A 15,774-nucleotide genomic window follows, 5' to 3' on the forward strand; every position below is an offset into this window, starting at 1 on the left:
TATATTAAAAAAATTCCCTTTGCTATATCTTCAGTGGGTTTTTGGGTGGGCGTGGCAGCATCTTCAATCCATTATATTTAACTCAATGCTCTCTATTTATTTTTACCAGTATTTGCTTGCCCTATCTTGGACTATTCCTGTATTTTCCAACTATTTTGTTTCAGGTGTCTCTTACAGTACTAATAAGAGCTAACATTTCTTGAGCACACTATTTGTTAGGTACTTTACATATATTATACATGGATTGGGGTACAGATATCACACATGCATTATCTCATTTAATACTCATAGAACACTATGAAGTAGGTAGTACGCATTATTCTTATGCTCACTTTACATATAACTAGTAAATGGTGTACCCAAGATGGAAATCCAGAGTCTATACTACTGTACTAACCACTGTAGTACTAGTAAAGGCACCTAGTTTTTTTAATCCATTAGTGTCTGTCCTTTAATAGGGAAATTTCAACCCATCACATTTATTGGGATAATTAATATGGATGAAATATATTTTTACTATCTGTGGTAAATTATTACAGAAATAATAATTATATTACAAATTTAATAATCATATTATTTCAAAAATAATAATTATTTGTAGAAATTCACTCTCTTTTTCATCTCTGATATTGGGTTTATACATGTCCTTTGTTTTAGCCAATTGAATATAATAGGTGGCCTAGGGGCGCCTGGGTGGCTTAGTCGTTAAGTGTCTGCTTTCAGCTCAGGTCATGATCCCAGGGTCCTGGGATCGTGCCCCACTTTGGGCTCCCTGCTCGGCAGGAAGCTTGCTTCTCCCTCTCCCACTCCCCCTGCTTGTGTTCCCTCTCTCACTGTTATCTCTCTCTGTCAAACAAATAAATAAAATCTTTAAAAAAAAATATAGGTGGCCTCTCTCTCCTTTTCCCACTGCCATGAACACAGATATGTCTCAGATAAGGCTGCTCCTTCATTCCAGGTCCTACAATGAGAAAAAACATGGAACAGACCTATAGCCTGAAATAGAACCATACCCAAGCTATGGCCATCACATCATGTGAGCTGGAAATGAATGTTTATGTCATAAGCTACTGAAACATTTTTTAAAAAGATTTTATTTATTTATTTGTGAGAGAGAGAGAGCACAAGCAGGGGGGAGTGACGGGCAGACAGAGAAGCAGGCTCCCCGCTGAGCAGGGAGCCTGATGCGGGACTCGATCCCAGGACCCTGGGATCATGACCTGAGCCAAAGCCAGTTGCTTAACTGACTGAGCCACCCAGACACCCTGCTACTGAAATTTTTGATCTGTTTGATACAGCATCTTTTATCTTCTAAATCCATAAAAACCTTTCTTTTGCTGAAGTATATTCTTCAGTATTATTTTTCTAACAGGTCCTTTGGAACATAAACTTTCTTAATCTTTGAATGCCTAAAAATGTCTTTATTTTGACCTCCCACTTGAACATTAGTTTGGCTGGGTATAAAATTTAAAATTTGAAGTAATTCTCATTCAGAATTTTGAAATTAGTTTTTAGTTTTTTGCCCCATCCCCACCCCATGTCTATTGTTTCTAATGTTGACCTGAGTTTCATTCCTTTCTAGATAACCTGCTTTAATTTCTAGAAGTTTTAGGAATTTTTCTTTATTCCTGAAGCTTTAAAATTTTAAGACGACATTTCTGGATTATTTTTCTTTTTTTCTTGCTCAACACAAAGTGGACTCTTAAATCTGAAAATTCATATTTTTCCATTAGTTCTGGGAAATTTTTTAAAATTATTTATTTGAATATTTCTTCTTTTCTTTTGTCTGTGTTACCTTTAGAACTCCTGTAGGAAAAAATGTGCAATTCTCTTCCATGCCTTATGCTTTCTGTCTCATGATTGACAATTATCATTACTTTATCCTTTAGAACTATATTGAAGGAGAAATTCTTGGTTGATCTTATACTTTCAGCTGAATCCATTCTTCTATGTAGCCCAATTATTTAAGTTTTCATTTCATAAATTACTAGGTATTAGAGTCAGGATTCAAATCCAGAGCCTGTGCTATTAACTACTACATTACAAGTAAATGGTATTTTTTCTTTAACCTAATTGGAGTCTTTGTTCTATAATAAATAAATTTTAACCCACCTACATTTATTGAGATAATTGATATGTACAAATATGTATTCTTATCATCTTGATTTAAGGACATGAAAATCTTTAAAATTTCTCTGAGGATATAACTTATAAAGTACTTTTCTCCTTTCCTATGTTAAGGCTATTTACTCAGGGTTGTTGTGTTTTTTTTTTCCCCCCCAAAGTGATTTTGATGCCTTTCTCAGTGTTGCTTTTCCACAAATAACTAGGTTAATCTTGGCTATTTGCATTCATATTTGAGATTCTTTTTTCATCTGTCATTGAATGTTTTGCCTTTTTTTTTTTTAAGATTTTATTTATTTGAGAGAGAGAAAAAGACAGAGCATGAGTAGGGAGGAGGAGGGAGAGGGAGAGGGAGAAGCAGATTCCCCGGTGAGTAGGGAGCCCAACATGGGGCTTGATCTTGGGACCCTGAGATCACGACCTGAGCTAAAGGCAGATGCTTAACTGACTGAGCCACCCAGGCACCCCTGTCATTGAATGTTTTGATTAGAATAGTTTGCCTCCTTCTGATTGTGAAGAAGGATCAGCATTTGGGATTAGATTGGCATGAGAAGCTTGTCTTCTGGACCTCTCTCCCTCCTTCTAGGATTTCATTTGTTCTCTGGAGCCCTAGCCCCATTACCTAGTTTGTGGGTCTCCCATGCCAAATTTCCCACTTAGGAGAAGCATTCTTGTACTTTGGAAGCAAATATGGAATCAGCTCTTTCTACCTCTTTCTTAATGTCCCTCAATGTCCCTATGAAGGTCTGGAGGCCCTTCAGAGTCCACCTGTATCCTTCTTTAACCCCAACATAATGAATATTTCTCTTTTGAAAGCAGTTCACTTTTGAAAACAGTTCTATTAACCTGGGGACATATGCTGCTGTTACCACTGGATGTGCACAGTGAAAGAAGGGGAAGGGAAAAGACTGCTTCAGATATAGTTATTTAACTTACTGCCTTCACATTTGTTTGGAAGTCCAGGCCTGTTCTTTGTAATCCTTTATGCTGAGTGTTGAGATATTTTAGAATTGCTTTTGTGGCCCTGAATTTTAAACAGGATTTTCCTTTTCTTGTTTTGCCACCAATGCAGTCCTATTCACCCTTTGTCTTCTAGGAATTTCTAACATTTCTGGAGTATGAAAATTTCTTTCTTGTATTTTTTTGTGTTGCTAGTGTTCTGTTTAAGTTATTTCTTTAATAGAGGCAAGGATAATTCATATCTTCAGTTCTTCAGTTAGCCAACTTGATTCAGTACTTCATTTTAAAAATACATTTTTTAGTCTCTTAAACAAAGTAAGGAAAGGGAAAGAAGATACATTTGTGGGTGAATTGCTTCCTCACAGCCACTTCCAACAGGTTTAAGTGAGGGACCTTTATCATCAGTCTCATAGTCCACACCCACCGGAGACTATGATGTCTGGCCAAATCAGACTAACAAAAGTTAACTACTTTTTGAATTTCTTGGTATACTCTCCCTTTTAGTTTTATGTTTTTACTTGATCTTCTCCCTCAACCCACCTTTTACCTAACTTGAATATTCAGAGTTGTCAAGTAGTCTATTTTCTCCTATATAGAAAATCATCTAAGACATTAGTTTGCGGGGTGCCTGGGTGGCTCAGTCGTTAAGTGTCATCTGCCTTCAGCTCGGATCATGATCCCAGGGTCCTGGGACTGAGCCCTGCATAGGGCTCCCTGCTCATTGGGAAGCCTGCTTCTTCCTCTCCCACTCCCCCTGCTTTTGTTCTCTCTCTTGCTGTCTCTCTGTCAAATAAATATATAAAATCTTAAAAAAAAAAGATATTAGTTTGCATTAAAATGTTAGGAATTTAATATGTTTTCCCTACCAGTAACATGTATACTTTGAAAATGATGAATGAAAGAAAGCAATGCTAGCAGTGCTCACCCTAAGGGGTTGCTATGGGCTGAATGTGCCCTCTAAAATTCATGTTGAAATCCTAATGCCCAATGCAATGGTATTAGGAGGCGGGGTCTTTGGAAGGCAATTAGGTCATGAGGGTGAAGCCCTTATGAATGGGATTAGTGCCTTTACAAAAAGACATGCAAGAGCTTGCTTCTGCTCTCTCTGCACTTTCTGCCTTGAGAATACCATGAGAAATCAGCTGTCTGCAATCTAGATGAGGTCCTCATCAGAACGTGACCATGTTGGTGCCCTGCTCTGTCTTCCAGACTCCAGAACTGTGAGAAATAAATTTCTGTGGTTTATAAGCTATGCAGTCTATGGTAGATAGCCCTGCCTTCTACAGGTGAGGTAAGTCCCCTCACCTCACCACCTGGGCTGGATCCTTCAGCAGCTCTGTTCAAGTGTGCAATGTGAACTGTTGACAGTCATTTATTTTCTTTTCTTAGTCCTTTATAGTAAAATATAGTAATAATGCTTATTATTACTATTTTGAGCAAAAGTCAGTGAAGTCCCCTGGATATTTGTTGGGGGTAGTTGGTTGGGTAGTTATAAATAGGCACCTTTGAAAAAATAGAGGGTATGATGGATGAGGGTACAAGGGAGGGATTTCATTTTTACTTCAATGTCTTCTGACTTTTCTATAGAAATGGTATAAAGACAGCAAGAATTTCTGAAATCCCTCCTCCCTGCTTTGTGATCTCTCTTTTAAGGAAGTTTCCTGGAAGGAGATAACTCCATTGTGCACACCTGTGGCTGAGAGGATTAATCCACACCAAAGTGGCCAATCTATAGAGCAGTGTCAAATCACTGAGGTATGCACATGAAACAGGATAATTATTTCTGACAACTGCCCCCAATAATTGGATCCCCCTTACATTGGGTGGCAAGGACCTTAATGTCTTGTCCAGATTCCATGCCTTTCCTGCCATTTTGGGTTTTTTAACAACTCCCTTGATTTTCATTCAATTGCTTTGGTAAGCTTGGACTAGAGTACTCTGATCTATCCTCCCTAATTTGAGGTTCTTTCTTTCTGCTTCACCATTTTGATTCCTGTCAAACACAGCAGTGTTTTGTTTTTTTTTTTAAGTTGAGGTATAACACACACTAATCTTAAATGTACACTATGATGAATTTTTACATTTGTACACAACCGAACAGCTAGATCAAGTTATGAAATGCTAGCCATTACCAGCTAACCTAATGGTTTTACATTATTAAGTTTAGAATGAGTGAACGTAGCACTATAGTGTCCATGATATAAAATGAAAAAAAGTTGCACAATCCCATCACAGTTTAGAATTAGAAAAGTTAGGATAACAGATTTGCTATAATATTGCTATCTTTGCATGCTCTTTCTAGAGCCATCTATGTAGGAACACCATGAAAAATGTATTTTTAATGTTAAACATGTTTTAATATGCAAATTAAAACATAAAATATTAAAGCCTCCGTGTTAGCCACACTTTATCACTCATCTTCCCCATCAGAGTCAATTTCAGGGTTCAACATGCTATTCTCTAAATTCTCCTGGGTGTCCACCATGGTTACTTTAGAGTCACAGAGTCACATAAACCCACATAGTAGCCAAGTCCCTGAAGAGCTATAGCTACAACTTATTTCTTTTACAAATGATCTCATGCTTCCTATTCCTGCCCCAGTTTAATACTGTATAAGGTAAGTGTTTGGTAAAGTTTATATCGTTGTGTGTTTGTAACATTAAATACATCTGAAATAAATAGGCAAACCTGGAACTACTCTCTAGGTTTTGTTTTTCTTCATTTTTAGTGAATTTAAGTATACATCACACATGATAATCCCTGGCTTTCTGGTTTTGACGTTCCAAAATGGCACATGGGCTCACACTTGGGGTTGAGCCTGTTTGCCTTTGTTCAAACCAACAAACTGGGCATTGTCTTTGCACAGTTATTTAGAGCTCTAAATAGTTGTCAAGAATGTGTAACCAGACATGTAATTGCCCAAAGTGCCCTTTTTCAGACCCCATGTTAACTAAGTGCATTCCACTCATTTCTCACATTTGCCAGGCTTGTTAGTTTCTCAAGCTTGCTAGCCCAAAAGCTCAGTACTATCTGTGTTTAGGACAGCATCTATGCAGCTGGAATTCAGCAAATGTAGAGAAATAAAGATAATTACTTGTAGAGCAAGTTCAACGGTTCCTTAATATAATACCAAGTATTTCCACTTGTTGAGTGACAGAATCTTTTACATAGAGGCTTTTCTCTTGAGGAGAGGCAGCCTGATATAGGAGAGTAGGACAAGCCAGACATCGTCTAGGCTTCTCTGCATGAAGTGGTGTGACCTTGAGTAAGTCCCCTCACCTATATCTGACCATCATTCTCTGCAAGATGCCAATGGTCATAAAGCTGTATCATTTCAAGGCTGTGACAAAGATCAGAGGAAACAGTGAGCAGGAACACACTTTGTTAACTAGTAAATGTCCTGCAATCTTTGCAACTGCTTTACTTATTGAGAAGCAGTAGTTTCATGCTTCTCAGGGATCACTGAACTCACAGCCTTGAACAGGCAGTGTACATCCTCTGTTCCAGCCCTTCTCTGGTAGTCCACAGGTCCTTCTTGGACCCCACTAGGAGACATCAGGAGCCTACCCATAAGGTACGTCTTGAGAAGTGATAGGTGGTCTACAGTTTCCCCACAATATCTCCTGTACTACAGCCTGTTACTGGAACTTGAAATACCCGTCTTCAAACCTTCCCATCTCATAATTTGGCAAAGCCTTTTCGGAGAGAGTTTGACAAAATATACCAAGAACTTTACAAATGTTCATAGTCTTTGATTTTTCAATTCCATTCCTAGGAATTTAACTTAAGGAAATACTAGCATGTGTGATATTTAGAACAGTGACTGATTAGAAATAATGTAACCATACAAGATTGGTTAAATAAATCATATTACAGTCAACACAGCTATTAAAAATTAGATTGTAAGAGAATATTTAATGATGTTGAAATGTGCATAACATATGAAGTGAAAAAAAGCAGGTCACCAAACTGCACAATTCTGATTATATTAAACACATGAGCACACATGTGCACACCCACACACACGCCTATGAAAACAAAGTACATATATTAAGTGTTAATTATTGTTGGTAAGGATTATAGGTGAATTTGTATTTTTTATTTCTCTGTATTTTCTTCAATGAATATATGTATATTTATAATCAAAAGAATGTAATTTTTTAAAATCCCTCTTTTGCATTAGAGAATTAGATCTTCCAAAACTTGGTAAAAACGCATAAGTTACCTAAAATTTACTGGCCAAAAGCATGAGTTGTCCACGTGAATCTGGTTTTTAATCCTGGATTTGTTACTTTCTAAAGGTGCAATCACGGCCAAATTACTTAACGTTTCTGCATTTCAGTTTCCTCGTTGATGACAAGGGGACAGCAAAAGTACTTGCTACACAGGGTCATGCGAGGCTTAAATAACACAGATAAAGTGCTGAGTATAGGGCCTGGCACATGGTGAGCACCCAGGAAGTAGCAGCGGCGGGAGAGCCCTGCATTCTGCCGCACTCTCCCCCTGCGACATCAGCACAGGCAGTGGGTCAGTCTGATTTGTGGCTGCCTTCTTGCGGAGTACAGAAGGGAAGTTGGGAGGGGAAAAGGTTGAGGACCCAGGGGCCAGAGCTGGAGGGCACCTTCTTCCCATCTGGCTGGGTCAGCCCTGCCAAGAGTCCTGTGCACTGAGTGGGGAGAAGTGATATTCTTTTGTATCCTGATAAAATCTTCATGAGAAAAAAGGGCCCCACTTTAACTTTTCTGACATACAATGTTCCGAGTAGCCCAATACCAGCTGCTGGAGGAACGACATATTCTAATTTCCTGACTTGTACACAGTAAAGTTGCATTGTATTGACAGAGCCTTGCATTTAATTTCCTTAGCTTTTTAGACACAAACAAAGCATTCCTAACTAGAAATTGGAAATAAAAGGGAATAACTGCACAATGGAATACACATGCTGATTTGAATATGTCATTGAGTCTCATAAATATCATTAAAATAAATGCATGGCTGTGACAAGGGAAATAAATATTTTTGCTTCCAAAGGCATGCAGCAGCAATATAATCATATTTAGAAAATATAAAGAAAGTCATCCTTTTTTTACCCATGCCACAATATATTCCCTTAGTTACAGTATTACGTCAAGGAATTCTGTCAAACTTAGCAAAAGACAGCATCCTTTCAAAAAATTAAATAAACATGCTTAAATTTCAATTAAAAAAAAAAAGAAGCTATTTCTAGCAACACAGTGGGGGAAAGTCACAAAGAATAGTTCAAAGCCAGTAAGACACTACTTAAAAACATTTAGCTTATTTACAAATATCCCAACCAAACTGGGGATTACTCTATGCCAAAAAATATTCCTTTTGGCTTTACAACAAGCAAAATTAATTTCTATTTGGACCACTTCCTCTTTAGTTTTTTTCTTTTTTTTTTTTCTGTCTGTAATATATTTGTAAAGAGGTCTAAGAAATTTGTTTACAGTCTAACTTAGGATAATTCTTTACGGTGATTTGCAAGCTGAAGTCATTTATTATAACATCAGTCTATCTGAAAATTACAGTGTAAATGAAAGCTACTTGTAACTAATGGTTAGAAGGAAGTTTTGTGTCATTTTTAAATTTTATGGGTTTTACACAGTGCTACGAACTCAGTGTACGCCTAATAAATACATGTTAGATAAGGAGAGGGATGGCAAGAGAGCAGGTGAAGAAGTCATAGTAAAAACTATCAAAACCACCACTTTTCTAAACTATCCATGTGCTAAAATGGAAACCACCAAATTAGGGTCAGAAAGAATAATGGTCTTTAACTTCTATAAGAAACATCAGAATGGTTAGATTACTGTTATAGGTTGAATTGTGTCCTCCCAAAGAAAGACATGCTGAATCCCTAAACCCCAGTACCTCAGAATGTGTTCTTATTTGGAAGCAGGGTTGTTGAAGATATAATTAGTTAAGATATAGTCATACTGGAGTAGGGTGGACCCTTAATCCAATATGACTGGAGTCCTTACGAGAAGATGGCCGTGTGAAGACACAAAGGAAACGCCATGTGATTGGAGCTACGCAGCTGTGAACCAAGGAATGCCAAAAATTGCCATCAAACTACCAGAAGTCAGGAAGAGGCAGGGAAGGACTGACTCTCCTACAGGTTTCAGAGGGAGCGTTGCCTACCAACACCTTGACTTCAGACTTCTGGCCTCCAGATTGTGATACAATACATTTCTGTTGTTTTAAGCCACCCAGCTTGTGGTACTTTGTTAGGGCAACCCTAGGAAACTAATCCAATCACTTTATTTCATTTTCTTTTACAATGTCAGTTTATATTTTTTAATTCCTAAAATAAGGCATGTTTGTAGAGGGAATTTGTAGAACATGTCTTGGAAGAAGAAAAAAATATCATTCACAGTTTTGCCAGCCAAAGAGTACTAAAATTTGATGTATTTCCTCCTAATTTTTCCTTTAAATAGTTTTTAACTTTTGTGCAGCTATGACTATAATCTCATACCAACTTATAGCGATATTTTCAAATAGCACAATAACACACATTTCTATATTACTACAAACTTTTGGTAAACATCCTTGAAATTTGTCAATATAAGCAGTGTTGCCCAGATTATTTTTGGGCAACTCTATTTTATTATTCTACTGTTTTCATTTTTTCAGTCATTCTATTGGATCTGACTTTAAGAAATTAAAAATCATCATCTCATCAATTCTCTCTACATCGTGCTGTGTGAGAAATTGGAGGTAGGTTATTTAGTAAAAAACAGGCCGTCAGGTAGACCCTAATAGATCATGGTCATACTTAAGACAGGAATTCTCAGATCTATGTATAAGAGGTAGTATGAGAATGAAGCATTTGATAATTAGTGAACCGGTTAGTGACTACTTGGTCTCATGACACCAGGCTGTGACAGTATAGACTCTGGTAGAACCAGAATCTGGTTTCCTGATTCCCACTCCTGCATCATTTCCACTCAGTTCATGGCCATGATTTAAAAATGCCTTAAGTGCTGCTTCGTTTTGAGCTCAGCATAAATCTAACAGATATCTGTGTCATGGGATCGTAGAAATCTTGGTTCTAAGTATACCTTAGCTTGTGATTTGCAAACTTTTCTCAGCCATGGAAACCTTATCTTCATAAACTGTTACTCATATTCCCCATTTATAAAACATAGAAAAGCAGAACCCATGTGATGGCACAGAGGGCCAGGCAACAAGCTCAGCAGTCCTATTACCAAGTCCCTAACCCTCCCTTGGGATCCAGGCAGCCCCTGAACTGCCTTTAGGAAACCCCAGGGCTTAGGGGAACACCTTTTGTAAAAGAGAACACATCGTCTAGTTCTTCATCCACTGCATGTGTAAAATGGCTATACAGAAAGGGAGTTTCTTAAGGTCTGTTGTGTGTAAAGAATTAAGTTATGAAAAACAGCTTTTCAATTTTTCCTAGGCCTAGTTCTCTCTTCTGAATGACTGTCTTGTTCCCAGTTCCTGGAAATTTCAAAATGGGTGGTGACATTTATAAGTTGGTTTATGTTGTTGCCATATCCAGAGCATTCCCTCTTCAATTCCCCTTGCCATCTATTGGCACTCCACTTCCTCTGCATTTTCTCCTCTCTATATAACTGAAAAGCTAAGTTGTGAATTCTAAAGATCATTTTTGTGTAACACTTCTCCACAAGTACTATTATAAATTTGAATACAGGTAGGCAGCTAATAATGGTAAGTTCGAATGCAATAAAAGATGCAATTCTGTGAGAATAAGTGGTCTTTCCTTTTTGTGACTCTGAGTTGCATGTCTAGGAGCGATAAACACTTTATGCTGATCTAGATACACATTCTTGTCCAGCTTGTCCTCTCCCCAGCACCAGGGTCCGCACTCCCAACTAACCTCATGGAGCTGCCTGTAGCCAAGAATTAGGACAAATCCAGGTGATCCATGTCAGTCATGGCTGGCCTCTTGATCTGGTCCTGATGATATTTTCTAAGTTAGCTGGCCACTAAATATAGAATATACACAGACAAGAAGATAAAGATGATAATTATATTTATTCAAAAGAATAGGAAAGGCCTCACATTTTGTAATTCATAAATATGGCATTTACAGTTCATAGTTTATCATTGGTAGGTCACCACTTAACCTTTTATTATAGAGCATATTTTAGAAGATTTTGAGAGCGGAATCACTATAATCAACTGAGAACTGCAAATCTATAGCACTGGCCAACTTGCATATCACCAATGGAGACTTGTGGTTCATTCATTTTTAAAGGGATAAACTTGATTATGATTGAACTCCTCTTCAATGGAGGTTCTGATGCATATTGGCCAGGATCTGATGCATCATATTCAAACTCATGATCCTATTTCAGTTGTGAGATATTAAATGGCTGAGCATAAGAGAGGCCCATTGGTCTAATCACTTCCTGAGATTTCGCTGTACAGACCTAGGACACAAATATGTGATCAATAAAAGTCTGTTATCTCTTCAGCTAGCAGGCCTACCTTGGCCTTCTGTTGGCAGAGCCTGATTCCACTCATTCAACCATCTATCAAAACCAGACATACTTGACAACTATTTAATGTCCCCATCCGGCTTCTCCCAACCACTTCCTATGGCTTGCACCTTGATTTCTAAAGCTAGGGCTATCTCTGACTTCATTTTTGAGGCCCCTTGATGATTCTGTAGGTAAAGGACTTTTCATAGTGGAGCTTGATTGAAGCAATCCTTACATGCAAAATACAAATTTACAAAAAGGGGATGTTTTTTGTAAACAAACAAACGGTAATCCCCTTCATAAAACATTTCAAATAGGTGTTCTATAAAGAGCAAGTTCCTCTGCGTTTAAAATACTGTTCTGTTTTTTAAAAATATGTTTACCAAAAACTTTTCCATGAACACATAAAGTAAGAGGAATCTACATTTTCTTTTTCTAGCTAGCTAGGGACATCTAGCCCAGTTGCCCAGAGTGAAAACCTGCTCATTAACACACTCCTCATTGGCTCATCTCCATGTTTCACTTTTCCTTCTCTTTCACTTGGGCTTCCTGCAATCATCTCTTAAATAAACTACCTGCACCAAATCTTTGTGTCAGGATCTCCTTTTGGGAGGTCTGAGCTAAGATGACTTCCTCATCACAGAAGTGACAGCATTGATAGCCCTGGTAGCTAGGGTAGGATGTTTGTCTTGCCTCTGGTCTGCTTCTTCTTTTGTTGCCCATTTGATCTGCTTCTGCATCCCTCGCCTTCCAGCCTGTTGTGCACTAGAGTACTTGCTTCCTTTTAATTCAACTGATATGCCAGTCAAAAAAGATTCTTATTCTCTCTACCAATGCTCAAAGATGGCTTTTAAACGACTGAGCTTTGCTGCCAAATCTACAGCAACCACATGTTCCATGAATTTCCGTTGCTCATATCAACCCCTTTCCACTCTGGCTAAGAGGTATAAGCAGATGTAGGGCTGAGGCCTGGGTTATAGGAGTCTCTAAGGTCCTAAGAGTCATTTCCATCCAACCCCCTAATCTCACATGTTAGAACACTGAGGGGCAGAGAGGGTGAGCATTTGCTTAACAACTTGTCCATCAGAGAAGAGGAACTCAGATCTCTGACCCCTAAGCCAGGCTTTTCCCTTTTTGAGATTTTCCTGAACACATTCCACCATTGCTTCCTTTGCTTGACTCAATTCCCCCTGCTTCCAACATTTATTTCCAGGTGTCCTAAGTCCTCACTAACCCTGAGCTCTTAAGTTATATTCATGCAGTCCAGTGTCACAGATCTGCTGCCCTCCTTGCCCTGCCTCAAACTGAGGTTAAAAATTGCCATCAATATTTTTGCAACAAAGGAAAAACTAGGAAGTAAGTAAAGTGATATACAGGGGTTGTCATTGACAACTTCTTGCATAATTCAGCTCTCCTTGGGATTTCTGTGACTGGGTGAGATAATTGCCGACTGGCCCATTGTACCCTGGGAAGATGCACATTATATCCCACAGCCAGCTAAACACATAAGCATCTAACCTGCCACTGGGGCTCTTGGAAGCCAAGGCTAGGCTGCTCCTTCCTTGACTTGACTGATAATCTGGCTTCTGTTTTTAACTCCACCTCACCCATGCCTCAGCTGGGTCTCCTGGTCCCACCTAACCGGTCTAGATTTATCTCTCCGGGTTCTCTGAGTGAGTCCTCTGGCCCAGTGTGGCCAGTTTCCTCATTTTCAACTTCACGTTCTTTGTCTAAGCAAGCTATCTTTTCCGCCAGCCTAAAATGCCAAAGTAGCATTTATTTTCCAAATTATCATCTTGATTATCTTTTTGGGTGGGTTTGTGTTCTCAGACAGATTCTTAAGGACAAGGGCCATGACTTAAGTCTACTTGCTGATATTATGTATTGCACATGGCTTGTAATGGACTGAATGTTTGTGTCCCCCTTATATTGAAACCCTAAGCCTCAGCGTGGCGGTATTTGGAGATGGGGTCTCTAAGGAAATAATTAAGTTTAAATTCATAAGGTCATAAAGGTGGGGCCCTGATAGAATAGGGTAGGTGTCCTTAGAAGATGAGACACCAGATGGTTCCCCCCCCCCCCCCCCCCCCCGTGTACTAGCACTGAGGAAAACCCATGTGAGGACAATAGTGAGAAGGTGGCTATCTGCAAGACAGGGAGACAGCTCTCACCAGAAACCAAATCAGCTGGAACATTGATCTTGGATTTCTAGCCTCCAGAACTGCGAGAAAATAAATCTCTGTTATTTAAGCCACACAGTCTATGGGATTTTATTATGGCAGCCTGGGCTAACATAGGGCCGCTGACTGAGAAAATGGTCCTTACCCTTGGATCTCAAGCAGAGTTACAAGCTGGGCAGGTGTCACTGCTTCTGCGTGAAAAGATAACTAACTTCCCACAGAGTCCAAAACCTTCCTTTGTCACCACCACTCAACAACTCCTATCCTTTCCTCTGTGCCTGACAGTATCCTCCCAAGTGTGAACAAAGCTCTGGGCCACAAGCAAATCTTTTACCCCCTTGTCTACACTGACTCTGGCATCCCATCAGATGCCGAGTCTTAAGAGAGTTTACTGGCCCAAAACCTTGTATCTCCTTTCTCCAGGCCTTATTCCTTTGGCCTGTGCTCTTGAGATGGCCCCTTCATGGCTCTTCTAAGCCCTAGTCTTCATCTCGTAAACAGAAGAAGAGACAGAGGCTCAGAATTTAAACATGTTCAAGGTTGCACAGTTGATAGTAGAACTAGGTTCAAACCTAGTTCAGTTTTGCCTCAAATCTAGCATACTTTTCATTAGACCTGTTTAATGTTCTTTCTATACAGCCAGAATTTATAATGTTCTGCCTTTAACTATAGATACTTCTGAGACTGTCTCATACTCATTATCAAATTATAAGTTCTTTGAGAGTAGCTGGCTTCATCTTCCTTATATCTTGGGCAATGGCTAAGTCAGTGCCTTGTGCTCGGTAAGGCACTTCAAGAAAAGGTCCTGAATTGAAAATGAGAAGTAACTGTCACAATGGTAACATGGGCAATAGCAGTTTAGGAGAGATTCAGAGAAAGCTTGTAGGAGAAAGAAGAGTTGGTTTCTGAGTTGAGCTTGAGGTGATGGAGAATCTGGCCAGGCAGAGAAGAAGGCAGTGGTCTGAGTTGGGCCTCAATATCATGAGTGAACCTGTGGAGGGAGGTTGGCTTGGGGTTGGGGGTGGGGGGCGGAAGGGGCTGCATTCCTGCATTGGGTTCAGCTGTGCACACCAAGCAAGTCAATTAACTTCTTTAAACATTGGTTTCTTAATGTGTAAAGTGGGAAAAATAAGAGTACCTACCATTCGGGGTTAATGTGAAGAATAATGAGATAATGTATATAAAGGACTTAGCACATTTTCAGGACTGAGTATGTGTTATCTATTATTAATAATAAATACTATTAAAATACTATTAGTAGTAATATGGTCTGAAATTTCACATGCTCACCAACCTAGCTGAGTAAATAATTATTTACACCACAGATAATGCCAATGCTGTGAATACATTAAAAAACAAAATCATTTAAAAGTACTACTGAATTCATAGCAACATGTTGGTTACCATGATTTTCCTAATCAAAGGATTCCAGGAGTCCCTTACAAGGGATTCTCATAGTTGAAAATCTTGGAAACCAAACCGTTGAGAGGCAGGAGAGTGCTAAACATATTCCTGGTAAAAGATTAACTTGGCTGAATCAGAATATTGGATTTTCAGAGTAGGCTGACCTAGTGAGAATCCCTGTTCTACTTCCAGGCTGTGCTTTTAAGGAATTTAGGCACATTTCTTATCTCTCAGTACTTTGGTTTCCTTATCCTTAAAATGTGGATACTAATACACAAGGGCTATAAGTACTGTACATAAAGCAAGAACTGCTGGATGATGATGACGGTGATGTTTGTGAAGCCTAATTGTGAAGGGCCTTAGATTTTCATCCTGTAAGGCTCTTGTTCTCCAAGTGTGATCCCTGTAACAGCAACGTTAGCATCATCTGACAACTTGCTGGAAATTCATATTCTCAGGCCCATCCCCAGACCTGCTGAACTCTGGAGGTCGGGTCAGCAATCAGTGCTTTTACAATCCTTCCTGGTGATTCTGATGCACTTCGGTTTGGGAACCTGCTGTGAGGTAATAGGGAGCCATTGATAGTTTTTGTACAGTGGAGTGATGTGATAAAAATG

At 39.0% G+C, this 15,774-nt stretch overlaps 1 protein-coding gene across 1 annotated transcript in view; it reads right to left on the reverse strand.

Moving 5' to 3' along the window:
• RFX8 (regulatory factor X8) overlaps positions 1-15,774 on the reverse strand; it is a 252,412-nt gene that overhangs the window by 235,832 nt on the left and 806 nt on the right. Inside the window, exon 3 of the mRNA XM_064572648.1 lies at positions 10,967-11,075. The gene's annotated coding sequence lies outside the window, so the exon portion shown is untranslated. The remainder of the gene's footprint in view (positions 1-10,966; positions 11,076-15,774) is intronic.

Source organism: Mirounga angustirostris, unplaced genomic scaffold (assembly GCF_029215605.1).
Source record: "Mirounga angustirostris isolate CCGP_5_RB_7025 unplaced genomic scaffold, mMirAng1.0.hap1 SCAF_10, whole genome shotgun sequence".
Lineage (NCBI taxonomy): Eukaryota > Metazoa > Chordata > Mammalia > Carnivora > Phocidae > Mirounga > Mirounga angustirostris.